Here is a 16,369-nt window from a genome sequence, read left to right as displayed (position 1 = left end):
GATTTATGTGCTTAATTGATTTCTGCTTTCTGGATTTCCCTTTCTGTCTTCCTCTGTCTCTGTGCTTTACCCTTTGATGCTGCCCAATTTGCCTGTGTTCTCTGTTTCTTTGATGCTGTCCTTTGCTACTGAAAAACTTGATGCATTAGTCTTTCCCTTTATAGATTTAGCTTCCTGCCTTTTCTCCTTGGATGGGTGGGAAAGGTTTTTTTTTTGTGATATCATTTTCCCTGCTCCTGATTCTTACTTTCTATTGGGATCCATTCCATGTTTTCCATTGCACTTCTGCATTTATTTCCAATTGATTATTAGGTGTGGGGTGTGAATGCCTTTTGTTTTCCTCACTATTCTATGATCACAATTCCTACTTGCCCCTTGACTTGGGTCTTATGTATTTAGTTATCCTCCACCCATTGCTGTTATAGCCTTCTGGGTCCCTGTTTGATCAACTGGGTTCGTGGGTTTACTGACATTCAAGTGGTCTTTCCGGTCCTTGTGAGTACTGTTTCTAAGTTCATTATTCAGTATCATCCAGAGTGTCAGCTCACAGATCCTGCCCTTGCTTGCCCTCTATGTGGGCTTAGCGCTGTCAGTATCTGTAATAGCATAGTGGGTAAGGAGTTTGCCGACTTTCCTTTCAGTCATAAGGAGGTTCTAAGTGCTTACCCCACATCCCTTTTCATATATTGGTATTATTGTTTCACTCTATTTGCACTCCTGGGTTTTAGTATACACGAGTCTTGGGTATTGTATGCACGTTGTTACATTCAAAGTTGTTCACTGTGCGATTCTGTGCACATTTCCCTTGCCATATTCATTGCCTTCTTCCTTTCTTAACAGTGTTTTTTATTCATAAATTAAAAGATGTATCTCTCTATTGGTTCTGTCGCTATTAATTAATTGACATGATAGGTAGCACTCTCTGCAACTAAACACACCTAGTACGTGTGTAGGTGGGTAGCTGTTCCTGCAGCACTTTTTCTATACATATGTTCACATAACTAAATGTGACACAAATAACTGTGTGAGACAGCCCTTGAATTGCAGAAATGCTATACATGCTTTTACTATTAGAGAAGTGCAATTAGAGCTAGATTTATCAGAAAACAATGTTTTGCTTTCTCAACCTAGCTGCTTCAAACTGAGTTATCTTTTGTACCCTATTACTAAATTGCGCGGTTAGACAGGAGAATTGATTTATGAATTGCTGGGGCAGCAGGGGTGGGGGCAAGAGAGTTAAATGCTTTGAGATAGAGAGAGTGCGTAAATAAGTTATCTGAGGTTATATTGAGTTTTGCTTTGAAAAAATGTTGCCAAGAGTATATGCTCTAATTCGAGATTAGCTATGAATTTTAGCTATGAGGCTATTTCTACAGCCTTACGGCAGGTAAATGAAACTATAATGGATACTAAATGTATTTTATGGCATAATTTGTTGAACCAGCAGGTTTTATTTTTGACTGGGGATGGCTGTCTCCAGCATACTGACACAAGGAGTTGCATTTACCTGCAGATATTTATATTAAGCCATTTGCTTTTGATTATCAGAGCAATCATTGAATTTTGATACAAAGTAGCAGAACTGTTTTTTCTTTTTTATTGTGTATTCGTCCAAAAATAATTCGAATTTTCAGAAAACAAAACAATCTATTTATTATAAATCAAATGAAAAAAATAGAATCATGCAATGTAGCAGACATTACTTAATCACTAAATTATATGCATTAAAAGGATATACAATGTAAAATTAATTTTAAAAAAAGAAGAAAGATGTTACAATTTTTTCTGAATTCACAGATTCTACTTATCTGATACTGCAGTCATCTCAAATCCAATAAGATCATTAAAGACCTATAAACAACCATCAGACAAACAGTTAAAACCTCTGAGCAACTTAAATCTCTAATCAAGAAGTGATCTAACCAGTTTCAGCTCTTCAAGCAGTTTTACTATTTCAATTGACAATAGAATTTCATTACCTCAGGATAACCATTCCCAAAAGCAATCTGTGTCCAGCCAGCAATCATGGCAAACAAATCTAAAAAGCCGTTGTAGCCTCATTTTAGAAGTTCTTGAACAATTAACAAGCAAATGCCTCAGAGATTGGGTAGCAGCTTCCTCACATAGATCACAGATGTCATTCTCAATTTCATCTCTATGTCTAATGCACCGGATTTCCCGAGTAGGCAGAAGATTCACGCGAAATTGCAAGAACTTGGATCTAGCAGAGGGATCAGGACATTTCTTCAAATAGATGGGCAGAAGGGACCTGGGTTTGTCAATAGAGGTTAGGGACGGAGAAACTTTTGTGGAACGCATGGCAGATATTGTTCTAATCCAGTCTGCTCTCTTTAAACACTCCTTTACTTTCATAGGATTTTGGATTAGGACTTCTTCAGAGCAGTTGGACTCAGAAATAATTTTTTAGCAAACTATCTTTAAATTGTTCAAATATTGGTTAGAACAGCCCTACAAGGAGAGGGAAACAGCTTCATATAATGACTGAGTTGGGGGAATCATAATTGACCTATACAGAGAGACCCACTGCCATTCCATCCATGCTTTCATCGACTGTAGACCCAATTTGTACCTTACACTAGATATAGGTACGCAATTTGGAAGACAGTGGACTCACTTCCATATTTTTCCCTCCAATCTCTCCCAGTCTAATAAATAAGACAGGTTGTTGGTATCAAAGCCAAAGAGCAATGCAGGTATTACTTTACCAATATAATACCTGATGACAGGGAGGAGGGAACATTTACAAAACTTTTGTTTAACATGGACTTTAGTTGGCAGGGATCTAACCACTGAGCCTAAATAAGTGAGTTCTTTGGTGATAGGTATAATGTGTTTGTCTATGCACCATGTAAAAGGCTTAATAGCCTTTAATGATTGTTTAAAAATCAAAGTTTTTGATTTAAGAGGGTTGATCTTTAAATCATTGAGCTCTGCATATTTCTAGAAAACGTAAAGCATTCGTTGGAGGGCGATCTGAGTGTGATCGAGTATGGCAATGTCGTTGGCGTAGGCCATCCAATTTATTTTAGTTTTTCTGATCTTCGAACTAGCCAACGCCGATTCTTTCATCCACTTTGCCAAATCAGACAGGTAGAGGTTGAAAAGAAAGGGGGCAACAATGCATCCCTTACGGACCCCCAATCTATTCTAATGGGACTAGACACTTTCCCGATCTATCCAGTCTGATTTTCAATTCTGAGTCTCTATGCATTTCGATCAATATGGCAAGCAGATTTTCCAGAAGACCCCAGCTCCTTAGCTTTCCCCACAGCAGATCCTGATTGATTGTGTCAAACGCTTGTGACAAATCAATCCAAGACCCATAAAGCAGAGTTCCACCTTTACAGAAGGACCAGCAACTGACAGTGCTCAGGACAAGTCCATTTAAAGAGGTCAAAAGGCCTCTGCAAAAACCTATCTGTTGTTTCAAAAGTATACCCTTGTATTTCGCCCACTCTTCCAGATCGTTGAGAACCAGGCCAGCAAAAATGTTCCCATCTGCGTCCAAAAAGTTGATCAGACGGTAATTGGAAGGAGCCAAACGGTCACTCTTTTTGTAGAGCAGAATTATTATGGCCCTTCTCCATGTCTCTGGTATTTGTTTGGTACTTATTATTCTACTGAAGAGTGCTGCCAGCAATCGAAACCAAAGGTCTGGGTCTGATTTTAAGATCTGATTACTCAGGTCATTGGGACCAGCTACTGTAGAAGCTGAAGATCCTTTGATCAACGTTCTTATCACATCTTGAGAAGCATTTAATTCCCAAATTACTGCATTAGCAGGGGAAGCCATTGAGGGTTTTTCTGTTCCATAAAGTTTTAGAAAGTGATCAACCCATGCCATTTCCTGTATTGCCCCATCTTGTATCATTTTATGAGGCTGGTCCAGTGAGTTCACAATATTCCAGAAATTGTGTGAGCTTTTCAAAGAGCTTGCTTTCAACATGGATTCCCTATCAGTTTTCAGACAATGATTCTTACGAGAAGGGGAGATAGGGGCAGTCAAGGAGTTTATTCTGTCCCTATTGATTTTCATTTCACCAAACTCTTACTTCAAATACAAGAACGACTACTATATCCAAACATCTGGTACTGCCATGCGAGCAATCATGGCACCGTCATACGCAAACGATTGTATGTACCAATTTGAAATCACCCACATTTTACAGAAAGCACAGTGGAAGGATAAACTAAAATTGTGGGTACGGTATATTGATGACATTTCCGGTATATGGCAGGACACAAGAGAAACATTGGATGAATTCCTTCAATATATCAATAGCATTAACCACCATATACAATTGACCTCTGAAATAGGAAACCCTGGTATACACTATCTTGATATTAATGTCAAAGTGCACAACCAACAGATAACATCCTTGTTTACCAAACCTACAGACAGAAATAATTTGCTACATCGGATGAGTTTTCATCTTCAGAACACTCTACGCAATTTACCTTACGGACAAATGCTTTGCCTCAAAAGGATTATTAGCGACCAGAGAGAATTCGAGCAAGAGCTAGTCAAATTGATCAAGAAACTGGAAGATAATGGATATCCGGAGGAAGACAAAAAAGCGGCAACAGAAAAAGTAGCAACCAAAACAAGAACAAGCACCCTCACCCCTAAAAACAAGTCAACATCGCCATCACTGGTATATGTGTCCAAATTTTCAACTCGGAGCATGCAAATAAAGAGGTGCATTAACAAACACTGGTAAATCCTCACCAAAGACGAGAGAACAAAAGATCTTTTTACCGACCCACCAATATTTGCTTACCAAAGATCCAACAACCTGAGAGACCTGCTTGTGAACACACGTGATGACAAACCAAGAAGAAGCAACTCAACAAAGAGAACCAGCACTTATCCCTGCCTAAATTGCAGTAATTACAATAATATAATAAAAGGAGGCATTGTGTCACATCCTTACACAGGAGAGAAAATCACAATAAGATGCCATGCCACCTGCAATACAGAGAACTGTGTTTACTGCATACTCTGCCCTTGTGGGGTGTATTATGTGGGAGAAACAGGCCTTAAACTGCGAATTCGCATTAACGAACATGAATCGTGTATACGAATTAAAAACACAAATTCAGCAGTGGCAAAGCACTTTAATGAAAAAAAGCACAATATTTCACAAATCAAATTCCAGGTGTTGAGAGTACCACTATGGACATCAAGAAAAAAAGACAACAGAGAGAATCATATTGGATTGACAGACTCGAAGCATTATCACTGCGAGGAATGAATGATGAGTTTAACCTTAACTGCTTCTTATAACACACCAGATTATTCTTTTTTGTGTTTTTTGTGTCAATTAATCCACAATGTACTGCTTTATTAGCTGATTACTTCGTTTTGAGAAAGTTCCTCTTTATCACATACATACATCATGTCTTGAGAATATTATCAGCCATGAGATGTCCATGTTTGATTCTTGTAATCAAGTAACATACATCATGATACTACTAGTATGTAGTATTGTCAATAAGATACACTGTTTTTTTTATTATTCATCAATGTTTTGTTACATTGCTGCAATATGTTCCAACAAACATGCCGCTCTTCTTCAATCATGAAGTATATAGCAAGACAGCATTTTTCAAAAAATGTATTCTGTGTTTAGTGTTTAGTTTTTTTAGACATCCACCATTATCAAAAGTTCACCACAATTTACCACGACTGCACGAATAAGTATCCTGCATATATTGCCCCTTTTTTTCATCATTGGCATTTTATTGTTCCATGCACATATATATGCGTGTTACTCACACGCATTTCCAAAACACATCATTTTACAGTAGAATCAAATGTACCATCCTAACAAGTAGCATATTAGCCTCACCCGCACATAATTAACCCATACACTTCAATCCATCTTTAAGGAATCGTAATTATGCTGCTTTTAGCACAGCCACCAGTATCCTGTGCATACCAATATGGCCGGCACGCTTCAAAGCGAGCCGCCATTTTATATACAAACGTTGCCACGGCAACGCCCAGCTTGCACACAGTGACAGGACCTCAGAGTTGAGCCGACCGCCACTGGAGCAAGAACCACATCAGCGCGGTATGCGCTTTGAAGGTAAGCGTAGAGAGCAGGCTAACAGGCTAACAGAGGAATTGCAGCAATTACTCTGTTGTACACAGTTAAGCGACTAGCAGATTAGTCGATCTACGGCCATCAGAGATGTAGATTTAGGAGCGTCACAATGCTTTTTTCTTGCAGTGTTCTGAGAACGCATACCGATTCTGAATTCCAACGCTGATCCTGAGCAGTGAAACCATCTGCCATCAGGTCAGTGCCACGACAGGGGGAAGGAGGGTGACTCACCAGGCACAATCTTATAATTTACAGATAGTCTAAGCACCTTCATTAACACGGTACTATACAACTTTTTTTATAATAAGGACTTGCTACACACAATAACCATGGTATAACCAAAGGGAAATCACAACAGTGATGTTTTAAAATCACGATATCTGGTTTAACACTAACAAATCAATATGGAAAACATGCAGCTCTTTTTGCAAAAGTCACTGACAGTCAGATATGTTCTCTCTTCTCTGTGTTATGTTTATGTCTGTTACCTGTGGGTACCCTGTTTTGCAAAATTTGTAACGTATATATGCATGCATTACGCTTGATGAATACTCTAACAGTGATACTATGTAGTGAAACCCGGCTCTGAAGAAGGAAACATTTCCGAAATGCATTAGCCATGGGGTTTTCCATTTGCCAGCAAATCGGCATTAAACAAATTGGTGATGTTTAACTAATTGTCATTACAAGCAACAAGAAAATCTTCATGAATAAATGTATTTATGAAAAAAATGTTGAAACTAGACTTTATTGTTTCCAAAGACAAAAGACAAGTGATTTAACCCCCAGTGGGAATTACAGGTGTGTGGCCCACACCGATGGCTAAATAAGCCTAGGTCCTTTCTTTTACAGTCTATAATGAGTGCCCAGCACAGAGGCACTGCATAGTGGGCTGCACCCTACTAAGCATCATTACATTAAAGCGAGCACTAAGCAAACCAATCCCATAAAGATATGTGAAACGAGCTGTGCACCCTCTGCCACTCTTCAATTTCACTTATGGAATGTAGACCAGTTCCTATAGTTATTTTTTAGGTTTCTAGCCTGCCTCAGATACTCCTGCTTGTCCTTTGTGCTTTTGTTTTAGCAATCTCCTTGACTTCCTCATTTCCCTTTTTTTCACCCAGGTCTTCTCATCAAAATGGTGATTAAGGTTGACAACAGTTTGCAAACTCGCCTCACAGGGGGGATTGAGGTCCCAAAGAAACTTTACAAATTTCTTTGGTTCGCATAATGTTTTTAAATCAACTTCAGACAAGGAGTCAATAGTGAAATTAAGCAACTTATTGAGATCCCTCCCACCCCTACGGAATCTACCTACTCTATTCCTCCCGTTGTTAACACTTAGTTCATGTGTTGCTATTTGTTGGTTGAAAACGTCTTCCAAGTTCTCGTGGTCACTCGGATAGTCATTCATAACTGAGAAATGAACACATCGATTGAATAGGGTTTTGGAAAGGAATAGGTCATCTATTGTGGAGTAGCTATCATCCCTCTTCCGTGTTTTCGCGGGGGGAAGGTCCCCCGTCATGTTCCCATTCACCATGGACCGATCCCAGTCCTATATGAAGCAATTTACATGAAGAATTCACAGGGGCCCCAGCTCGTATACTTTGCGAGTTGAGGTCTCCCAAAACAACCAATTCATAAGAGGAACAATAATCTGAGAAACCAAGAAGTAAATCTGACCATGAGTGTTCAAAATAGAGGAGGGTAGCACAAGAAGGGTTCCAATAAATATTAACTATTATCCATTTGCCCCAACAGCCACTAGTCCCCAATTCCACTTTGACAGCCAATATACCCTGATATAGTATTAGTCAACATCTCAGAAAAAAATCCAGTATTTTGACATGCTATCGAGAGACCCCCCGAGGGTCTCCCCACCCCCTCACCAATTGCCAGTTGATGGTAAACTGAAAACCATCCACCCTGAAACCCACCCTAAGCCATGTCTCCTGAAGGACAATAAAGTCCAAATTATCAAAAACATAAGCCCTTTTCAAGTCATTGCCAAATGACCTGGAACCCGTTGTGTTCCATCCTAATAATTTGACATGCTCATTAGTTAGAGTGGCTTCTCAGGTAAGCCCAGTTTTAATAACATTTGAGAGACAATTTCTGACACTAGGGCCCATACATTTGGAATCCGTTCCGGTTTTTGTATATCATACTACCTTATTTGATTATCATTAGGTGTAGAGTCTCTACAAACTTTGGTTTTAGTAGGCATTTCCAGTGAAACCTCATAGCCCAGTCTTAGCAGATCTGCTCCGGCTGCCATGATTGCATTGAGACCCAATCTCGATTTCACACCAACTTGCACCGTGTCCGTCAAGGGAGAGTGGGGAAACCGGATAGACTCAATGTCAGATGAGGTGAAGTAAGTTAAGTCCGGAAACATCTTTTTAAGGGCCTTCTTCTTGAGTTTGTGTTTGCCACCCTTTGAATAAACAATTTAGGGACAATTCTATGAATCATACCCTGCAATTGTTTGCCTTGAGCAGAGGGATGAAAATCAAAATGAGCCAATAGGCAGGCCCAATGAGTAGAACCTTGTTTCTGTGAGCCCACCGAGCTTGCTGATATTTCTGATGTCTTTACCTTATTGGACACCATGTTGATACTGAGGGAAGCGGATGTTTCCTTTGGAGACAGGATCATAATACTTCCCTTTTCAACTGCAACAGAGCTGTCTGAAATTAAGTTTTTGAAATTTTCAGGCAAGCTTACCGGGCAATCCATTGCCTCATTTGACACTTTGACACCCATTTTACGTGTGTCTGTTTAAATACCCACAGTTATCCGTGTGATCTCCAATTTAGAGTCCTCTGATGTGATGATTGATATATTTGTTTTATTTTTCTCTTTTTTTCTGGGTTCACACTCACCATTTTCTGGGCACTCTTCCCGACCTTCATAGATTTCCCCAGTTCTTCTGGATGAACTCCTTTAAGTTTACGAATAAACAGGTTGATTTCCGAGTTTCTGGTTTTTTTACTTCTTTGATGCTTAGTCTTCTTAGCCTGTGCTTCTACGGCCACCTGACCCTCCCTCGAGGCTGTGGACTGCCTTTTCCACAATTTTTTGGTTTCACCATTTGCCTTGTGTGCTGGGTCTCTGGTATCCTTCTGCCGTGATTGTTCCCTTATTGGCGAGGAGCTTGGGTTTAGTTTTTTTAAATAGTGTTCTTCCGAGATCTGCGCCAAATGCACAAACTCCTCTAGGGTTGAGGCAGAAAGAGGAGTATCATCCATTTGAATATCCAAAGCCTTGCATGTCGGTTTATCCAATTCCAGTGTACACCTCGTATGGTGCAAGCAAAGACCACCCAGGATTTGTTGACCCAAATTCTTGTTGAGGACAATAGGTTCATCCTTGACACCCTCCCACTGCTTCTGTAGAGAGTCTAGTTTTTTTTAATGCTGTTTGGAATCCATCCGAATCTCTGTTAAAGTATCCCCCATGGAACAGTTGATAGCAGATTTTAAGGCTACCAACGCAGTTTCACTGGAATCTATGCCCTTCGTTAGTTCAAGGATGATTCCCGAATGTTGTACTTCCATTTTCAGGGATTCAAATACTTTGACCAAAGAGGTCAAAGCAAAATTCAAAGCAGAAAGCGTGGGAGCTGCATCATTGGGATCATTGCTCATCTGTGTTTCCTTATGCTGAAACGATCGAATATTCTCCCTCACCACTCCATGAGGGCTGAGATGGTGTTTAATTCAAAGGATGAATCCAAGGAAATAGGGGGGACCGAGGAGGTATACCTCTTGTCCCACTTCCCCTGTGCATTCTCACCATAAAACGTGTTGAGATTTGTATCATCCCTCCGAGAGGGGGGGAGGCGTCCATGCCAGCCTGTGCAACATCATTCAGGCTGCGGGATCTTCGTGTCAGGAAAAATTCGGAGATGGTATTTTTTAGAGTGGTGGCAGACAAAGTATATTCCAAATTTGACAATAAAGTTCCCATCAGAGAAGAGGATTTGGTGTAGAAACAGAAGTAACTCTTGCTTCGAGATGTGTGTGTTCCTTCCTATCCGAGCTTGTGGGAACTTGATTGTCCATAGCAAAATGGCTTTCTGGTGGGAAAAACCTGCCACCGCCTTTAGGGTATCCTTTAAATATTCATTTGGCCAGATTTCCTACATTTTTGCCAGACCCACGGATTCGTCAAATTCAGGGGCCTTTAATTCATCTCCCAGAACTACGCTAGTAGATTGTATGAGCGAGACTATTTTAATGTTCTTTATGTTCTCAATGTTCCAATAAAGGAACAAACAGGTAGTTCAAGAAAACCTGTGTATGACGACGTGAGAGAACAGCTCACAGGCTTCACCGAGCCGACAATTGGTGCTCAATTGTTTTCAGCTGGACTAACTGTTTTCACAGTTCAGATTCTGAGCCTGGCGGCTCAAAGGCTACTACAGCCCGCCGTCGCTGCCAGGTCTCTCGAAATAAAAGAGAGCAAGCTGGAACTCTCACAGGGAAAAACAGACTGCTGCAAAAAATTATAAAAGATAAATTCATACCCCACTCACTACACTGAAGCTTCAATGTCACAAAGCACAATGGGAGGGGGTTTGGCAGTCGAAACAAAATGATACCTCAAAGTCAACGAGTCCTCTGAACCAGGTCCTGGCTCAGACGGCGAACAACGGCAAACCACACTCGTCTGCCACACTCCGCACTGCGTGATCGCGATGTAGCAGAATTTGTACGGGAAAGCAGATAAGGAGTGTGAAGAGGTCCAGCTCCAATGTAACTGCAAGTGAGGAAAGACTTACAAATGCAATAGACCCACGGCAAAACACACTTGTCTTCCACGCTGCCAAACTGTTTGTTTTAGAGACCTTGTGGCCATTTGTTAATCTTGCTCATAAGATTAGATAGTGCCTGGTGGGATCCATAAATATGAGGTGAATGTCTGAAATGCCTGAATTACACAACCCATAGTCACACTTGTATGCCCGGGGATCAGGGGTGGGTGTGCCCTCAGACTGGAAGGGTACCAGGCCTAGAGCTAGTGACTGCACATGGATGCAATATCTCTTTTAGATTGACCAACACCAGATTGCCTTATTATTAACCACATTCTGCTTATTAACAATGATCAGTTAGAAGGTAATTTGCAAGTATTTTTCGTAGACCAGTTTGTGGCTATTTTAGATGTCGCTACCCACATTTTATACATTTTTGAATAGGTTGTTTTACATTACCCTTGGATGCAGAGCTGACTAACATGCTTAACTGGACTTTTCCTCAAGGTATGAGTATCTTTCATGTTTCAATAGTCTGCAGCACTCAATCCAGGCCTCTAAGGGGTGGAATTTTATATAATGATACGCAGGTGCAAAACCTGCTGAGCTAACTACACTGTGCACAAGTGAATAGCACGCAAAGGCAGAACATAGGACTGAGTTTAGTAGCTAATAGTGGCATGTATTGAGGCTTGCAGTATTAAAGCATTATAGCGCCTAGATGGCCAGTCTTATAATACTATGACACTAACTAGCAGAGTGCGGGGCCTGTAGAGCTTGCTCACTAGGGGTTAATTGCAATGCATAGGTTTCAGCTTCCCCTGAAACATTTTTCTTTCGCAACAGTGGCTCTGCCATTCTTAATAAACAGGCACTCATTCACACGAGAGAGATAAACCGCTTGACCCAAGCACTTCTGATAGGAGACATACCAGAGATTTTGCAGGTGTGTTCCCAGTTGGGAGGGGTAGGAGGGCCTTGGATCGATATTGAGTGGGGTTTTTCCACCAGCACAAACATGTTTTGCAATGAAGGAAGGTTCTGGACGATTTCGTCACTCTGATTGGCAGCCCAACCTTATAAAAATTGCACATACGTTGATAAGGAGGGACTCTCCCGTGGGCTTGTACCAAGCTTGTGCAGGTGCCCGGGCTTTGATTTGCCCCTAAGCGGCATTCCTTGCTTGCCACATTCTCACTTAAGGGCTGACCGGAGCAGGAGGGTGCAGGGAGTGCAGAGTCTGACCAGAGGGGTGACATCCTGAGATGAGAGGCCGGTCGTTAAGCTGAGCGGGAACATGAATGAGACTGTGTTCTAAATATCTGTGATTTATAACTTGCATTTTATTCTTCCCATTTTACTAAAATTGCTGTATGTTTATTTAGTCTGCTTATTGTTAAATAAATGCTAAGTTTTTATGCTTGACTTGTTCTCTCTGGCATTAGTTCATGGCTATAGCACCAAGTCGAACCTGGGAGCAGGAGTGTGGGGTGTTTTATGGTAAGTTGGCTGGTCCCAGAAGTGTGCCTACTCCCTTCCCAAGACACCATGAACATTGGCCATGGCGTGGCCAATTTTCCACAATTATGCTAATGGACTATAGGCCATATCCCCTTTAGTAGTTAATACCCATGCCCCACAGCCCGTGGCCAGTATCCACCAATTGGGGTGAATAACCGTGACCCGTTTGCCTCCTGGGCAGTGTTGCCCCTTTTTTGTTTACCCCCTCTTTTTCCCCCTTTTTCGTGTCCCTCTTCCATTCCCACAAGATTTTCCCAGAGAATCATGTGCTGTAACATATCTGTGAAAACCATGCCCGGACTTCTATTCCCAGGAGAATGGTTCCTGCAGAAACACAGTCTTTTCATTAATGGGGAAGATGAAAACAGCGTAAAATTTGAATCTTTTCCACAGCCCCCTCCAAATCCATGTGTGAATCACTCCTCCTCCTTTTGCCCCTTGTCTACTTACTTTGTCAAAGTGCCCCATGGCACTGTCATAATATACCTTCTCTCTCCTCTCTTCCCTTGACACACTTCTCTTTCTGAGGAAAATGATCTGACTGAAAAAGGCTTTTCTCGATCTACCCAAAGTGTCTAACTCACCATTTGCTCCACTTTCACCTCCCCCACATTCTTCCTCATGTGAACCCTCCACTTTCCCATCTGCAAACAGCATTTTGAGCGCTTTTCTTTTTTCTGCTCCCATGGGATTATCACGGTAAGTGCTTGCATCGAGGCAAAAACAATTAAACTTTTAATTTCCTAGTGCTTTAATGCACATGGTAGATATATAACAGTGTTTTTGTGCCGGGGCACCCCCTTCTACACCATGTTTGTAAAAAACGACTGCACGGATGCTTTGTTCCCAACTGTTTTTTATTTGGCTCAAGTCAGTCTATCAGATCAGTTTCAATGCTTATCATTGCACACATTTGCCTCAACATTTCAAGTTTGGGGGTGGAGGTGAGAGGGAGAAATGGTAGCCAATTGTTAGGGAACATTTCATCCACATATGTCCACAAGTCAAAGGTTATTAGCAATAGATAATGTGCATTCCTTGCCTATAAGGTGGCAATTGCCACGCTATAATATATAACATTGAACAGTGGCTTTGAACTGGATGTGAACCTCCCGGCATAGCTACCCGTTGGTTCTGTGGCTGGTGAGTCTTATTAGCTGAAATGTCCTCTTCTGCTTTCACATTTCAAGTAGAAAGGTTTTTAGTGATGCAATTTTTAAACTCACCATAACACATACATATCATGGATCAACAGATCAGATAGACCAAGCCTGGTGTATGGTTCTAATGTACTTTCTATCTAATCCTAGGGACGTTTGAGGATAGGTGGCAAACGGATAATGTAAACAGAACCTCAACCTAAACTCCTTTGCCCTAAAGTTATCAATTTTGATTTCTTCTTCTGGTTTTCATAACTCGGTTCAAACAAACTCCTTCAGAAAATAATTAACAGCCCCAAAACAAAGGTTTCCTTGTTGGAATCGTCAGGGTAGCTACTCCTTCCCAACCCTGATGGTATCTAACAAACAATTAAATGGGAGTCTCCAAAATAAGCCATTGAAATCACCAATGTCTCACGTCTAGAAACACTTGTATGCAGGCGACTTATCATATATTCATATATCATATCATAATGTTCTGCTCCATAAATTCTTTATACTTTTGAGGGCCTTTTTATAAAGTCCACAAGGGGTAAGGATACAACACTGGTACTCGGAATCTGAGGTAGTCTCCCTGGGTTTCCTTCAGCTTGCCACTTGGCGTGATGGTCCACCTACAGTTCTTCTTATAGGTCATGAAGACATTACTCTGTTTCTCAGGAGCAGTCGGTAAAACTGGCACTTCTCTTCAGTTGTAAAATCAAGTCAGTTTGAGATTCCTGTCTCTAATTCCCTTCCTCTGCATCACCTTACTAGTCCTTCTCTGGTGCTGCTTCTCCTCGATGCCATGCCACATGCTTGCATCTAGAGCGAGGGATGATCAACAACAATGTGTTCACTGAACATAGACCTCCCCCTTGGCTAAAAGGCAAAATCTTGGAACTAAGATATACTGGGGCAAGGTCATGAATACACTTGTATACCAAATATAAAAGCTTTAATGAAATGAGTTGACAGACCGGAAGCCAGTGTAAGGAAAGGCGATATGGGGAAATGGAGGTTCTTTTGAGTAGTCTGAAAAAATGACGAACTGCTGAATTTTGGAAGACCTTGAGAGGACTCATGAGTTTCATCTAAAATGGCAGCCTATAGAGCATTGACATAGCCAAGACCTTAGTTGATTAGAGAGCCCACACATGCAGATAATGAAGAGCCCATCTAGATTCTAAGTAGACTGAGACGAAAAGAATGCTGATCTGACTACATCATTCATCTGACGACTAACAGAAAGATTGGCTTCCCAAATCACCCCCAAATTCCCAGTCTTGCTAGAAAAGGAAGTTGGCAAACCGAAAAGAGTCAGAGGGGAAAGGGCACAGTTATGGTATGTGAACAAATGTTGGGGCCCCATTAACATCACTTTTGCTTTGAAGCGATTTAATTGAATCCAAAACATCCATTGTCTAACTTCAGATAAACAATATTCTAAATGAGAAAAATTACCAGTTGCGTTGGTTGTTTCAATGTCAACCTGTGTTTTGTCAACATAGGAATGGAAATGCAAATGGTATCTGTGGAAAATCCTTATAAGAGTTTGCAAATTAACGTTTGACCTACAAAAGTAAGGACATATTTTCCTTTGTAACTTTTGATCTGTCCATGTATGTTCCCCAAATCTGGCAAAAAAGGTTTGTGGCCACATCCAATCATGAATGTCAAATGTGGTCAACTTTTACAGACACCTTTTAGGTTTTCTGCAAGCATATAACTCTTACCCTGGAATTGGTTATCCTCCACAGGATTTTAAGTTTAAATGCATAGTGGAAAATAGAATTTAACTCATTACTATTTAGAGATCTTGATTGATGGCCGCAGCATGTAGTATGCATGAGATTCAGCTTCTTTTGTCCTAATCAAACATAATGTACAGCTCCTTAAAGGCCAGGAAATGTGCCCCTTTTTTAATTGTGAATAACATGTATGTAGTGTCATCTAGCCAAGTGAGGTCTACAAAAGCGGCAGAAGATAAATTCTGAGGTCAGAACTGATTTTATTCAACTTAAAATGAATGCTGGTAGAGAAGTAGGAGTCTTAATTGTATTAAAAATAAACATCTGTGTTGGTTCGATGTTGGATGTTGAAACAGCCAAGCCCATCAATGACCTTCTCAGATATAACGAAGCAAGGATCATTGACTAACCTCGATCTGACTGCCTGGAATATTCGTATGTTTGGGAAGGCATGTCTTGGTATGTGTCCTTCTCTTCATTACACTTGAAGGGCGAGATGGAGGGCCGAGAATGGCACCAGGCTGGGGGTAAAATGAATGCGATGAAAAACTCAATATGTGGGGATACAGGTTTAATATTGAATAGGGTGGGTGTGAGGTGGAGGAATAGGGATAAAGAGTCTTACCTTTGTGAAGAGAGACCGGGCAGTATGACCTGCAGCAAGTACTCCTTGTACAGACCAGGAGCCTCATTACGACCCGGGCGGTAACCATGGCGCTATTTGCGCCATGGTTGCCACCGGTAAACTACCGATTCTGCCATGATGAATGGCAGAATTACCACCCCATTCCAAGGTTTGCGGGGGTGGTAATTCCCCATTCACCATGGCCCTTCCCCATTCCCATTTGAGCCCCCAGAGGGCTCAATGGGAATGAGAAGGCGGTAATTGCGGTACCGTAATTACCTCCACAGTCCCTTTGGGGTCCCGTCCTTAATAGCTGGACCCGCAAAGGGACCTCGGAATTGGGCGGTAAGGGATTACCGGTACCGGTGCCCTTACCGGTACAGGTAATCCCTTACCGCCGGGTCGTAATGAGTCCCCAGATATAGTTAATGGCACTC

General features: G+C 41.2%; 1 long non-coding RNA gene across 1 annotated transcript in view; it reads left to right on the top strand.

Annotated features, from left to right (window-relative positions):
- The first annotated feature begins 6,045 nt into the window (after positions 1 to 6,045).
- The window catches only part of LOC138567379 (uncharacterized), a 33,442-nt gene continuing 23,118 nt past the window's right edge, over positions 6,046 to 16,369 (top strand). Inside the window, exons 1-2 of the long non-coding RNA XR_011302188.1 lie at positions 6,046 to 6,113; positions 6,258 to 6,326. This is a non-coding gene — a long non-coding RNA (uncharacterized lncRNA). The remainder of the gene's footprint in view (positions 6,114 to 6,257; positions 6,327 to 16,369) is intronic.

This window comes from Ambystoma mexicanum, chromosome 2p, assembly GCF_040938575.1.
Source record: "Ambystoma mexicanum isolate Mex_15411 chromosome 2p, UKY_AmexF1_1, whole genome shotgun sequence".
In the NCBI taxonomy this organism is placed as follows: domain Eukaryota; kingdom Metazoa; phylum Chordata; class Amphibia; order Caudata; family Ambystomatidae; genus Ambystoma; species Ambystoma mexicanum.
The sequence above is the reverse complement of the archived record's forward strand: the minus strand, read 5'-3'. Positions and strand labels throughout refer to the sequence as shown.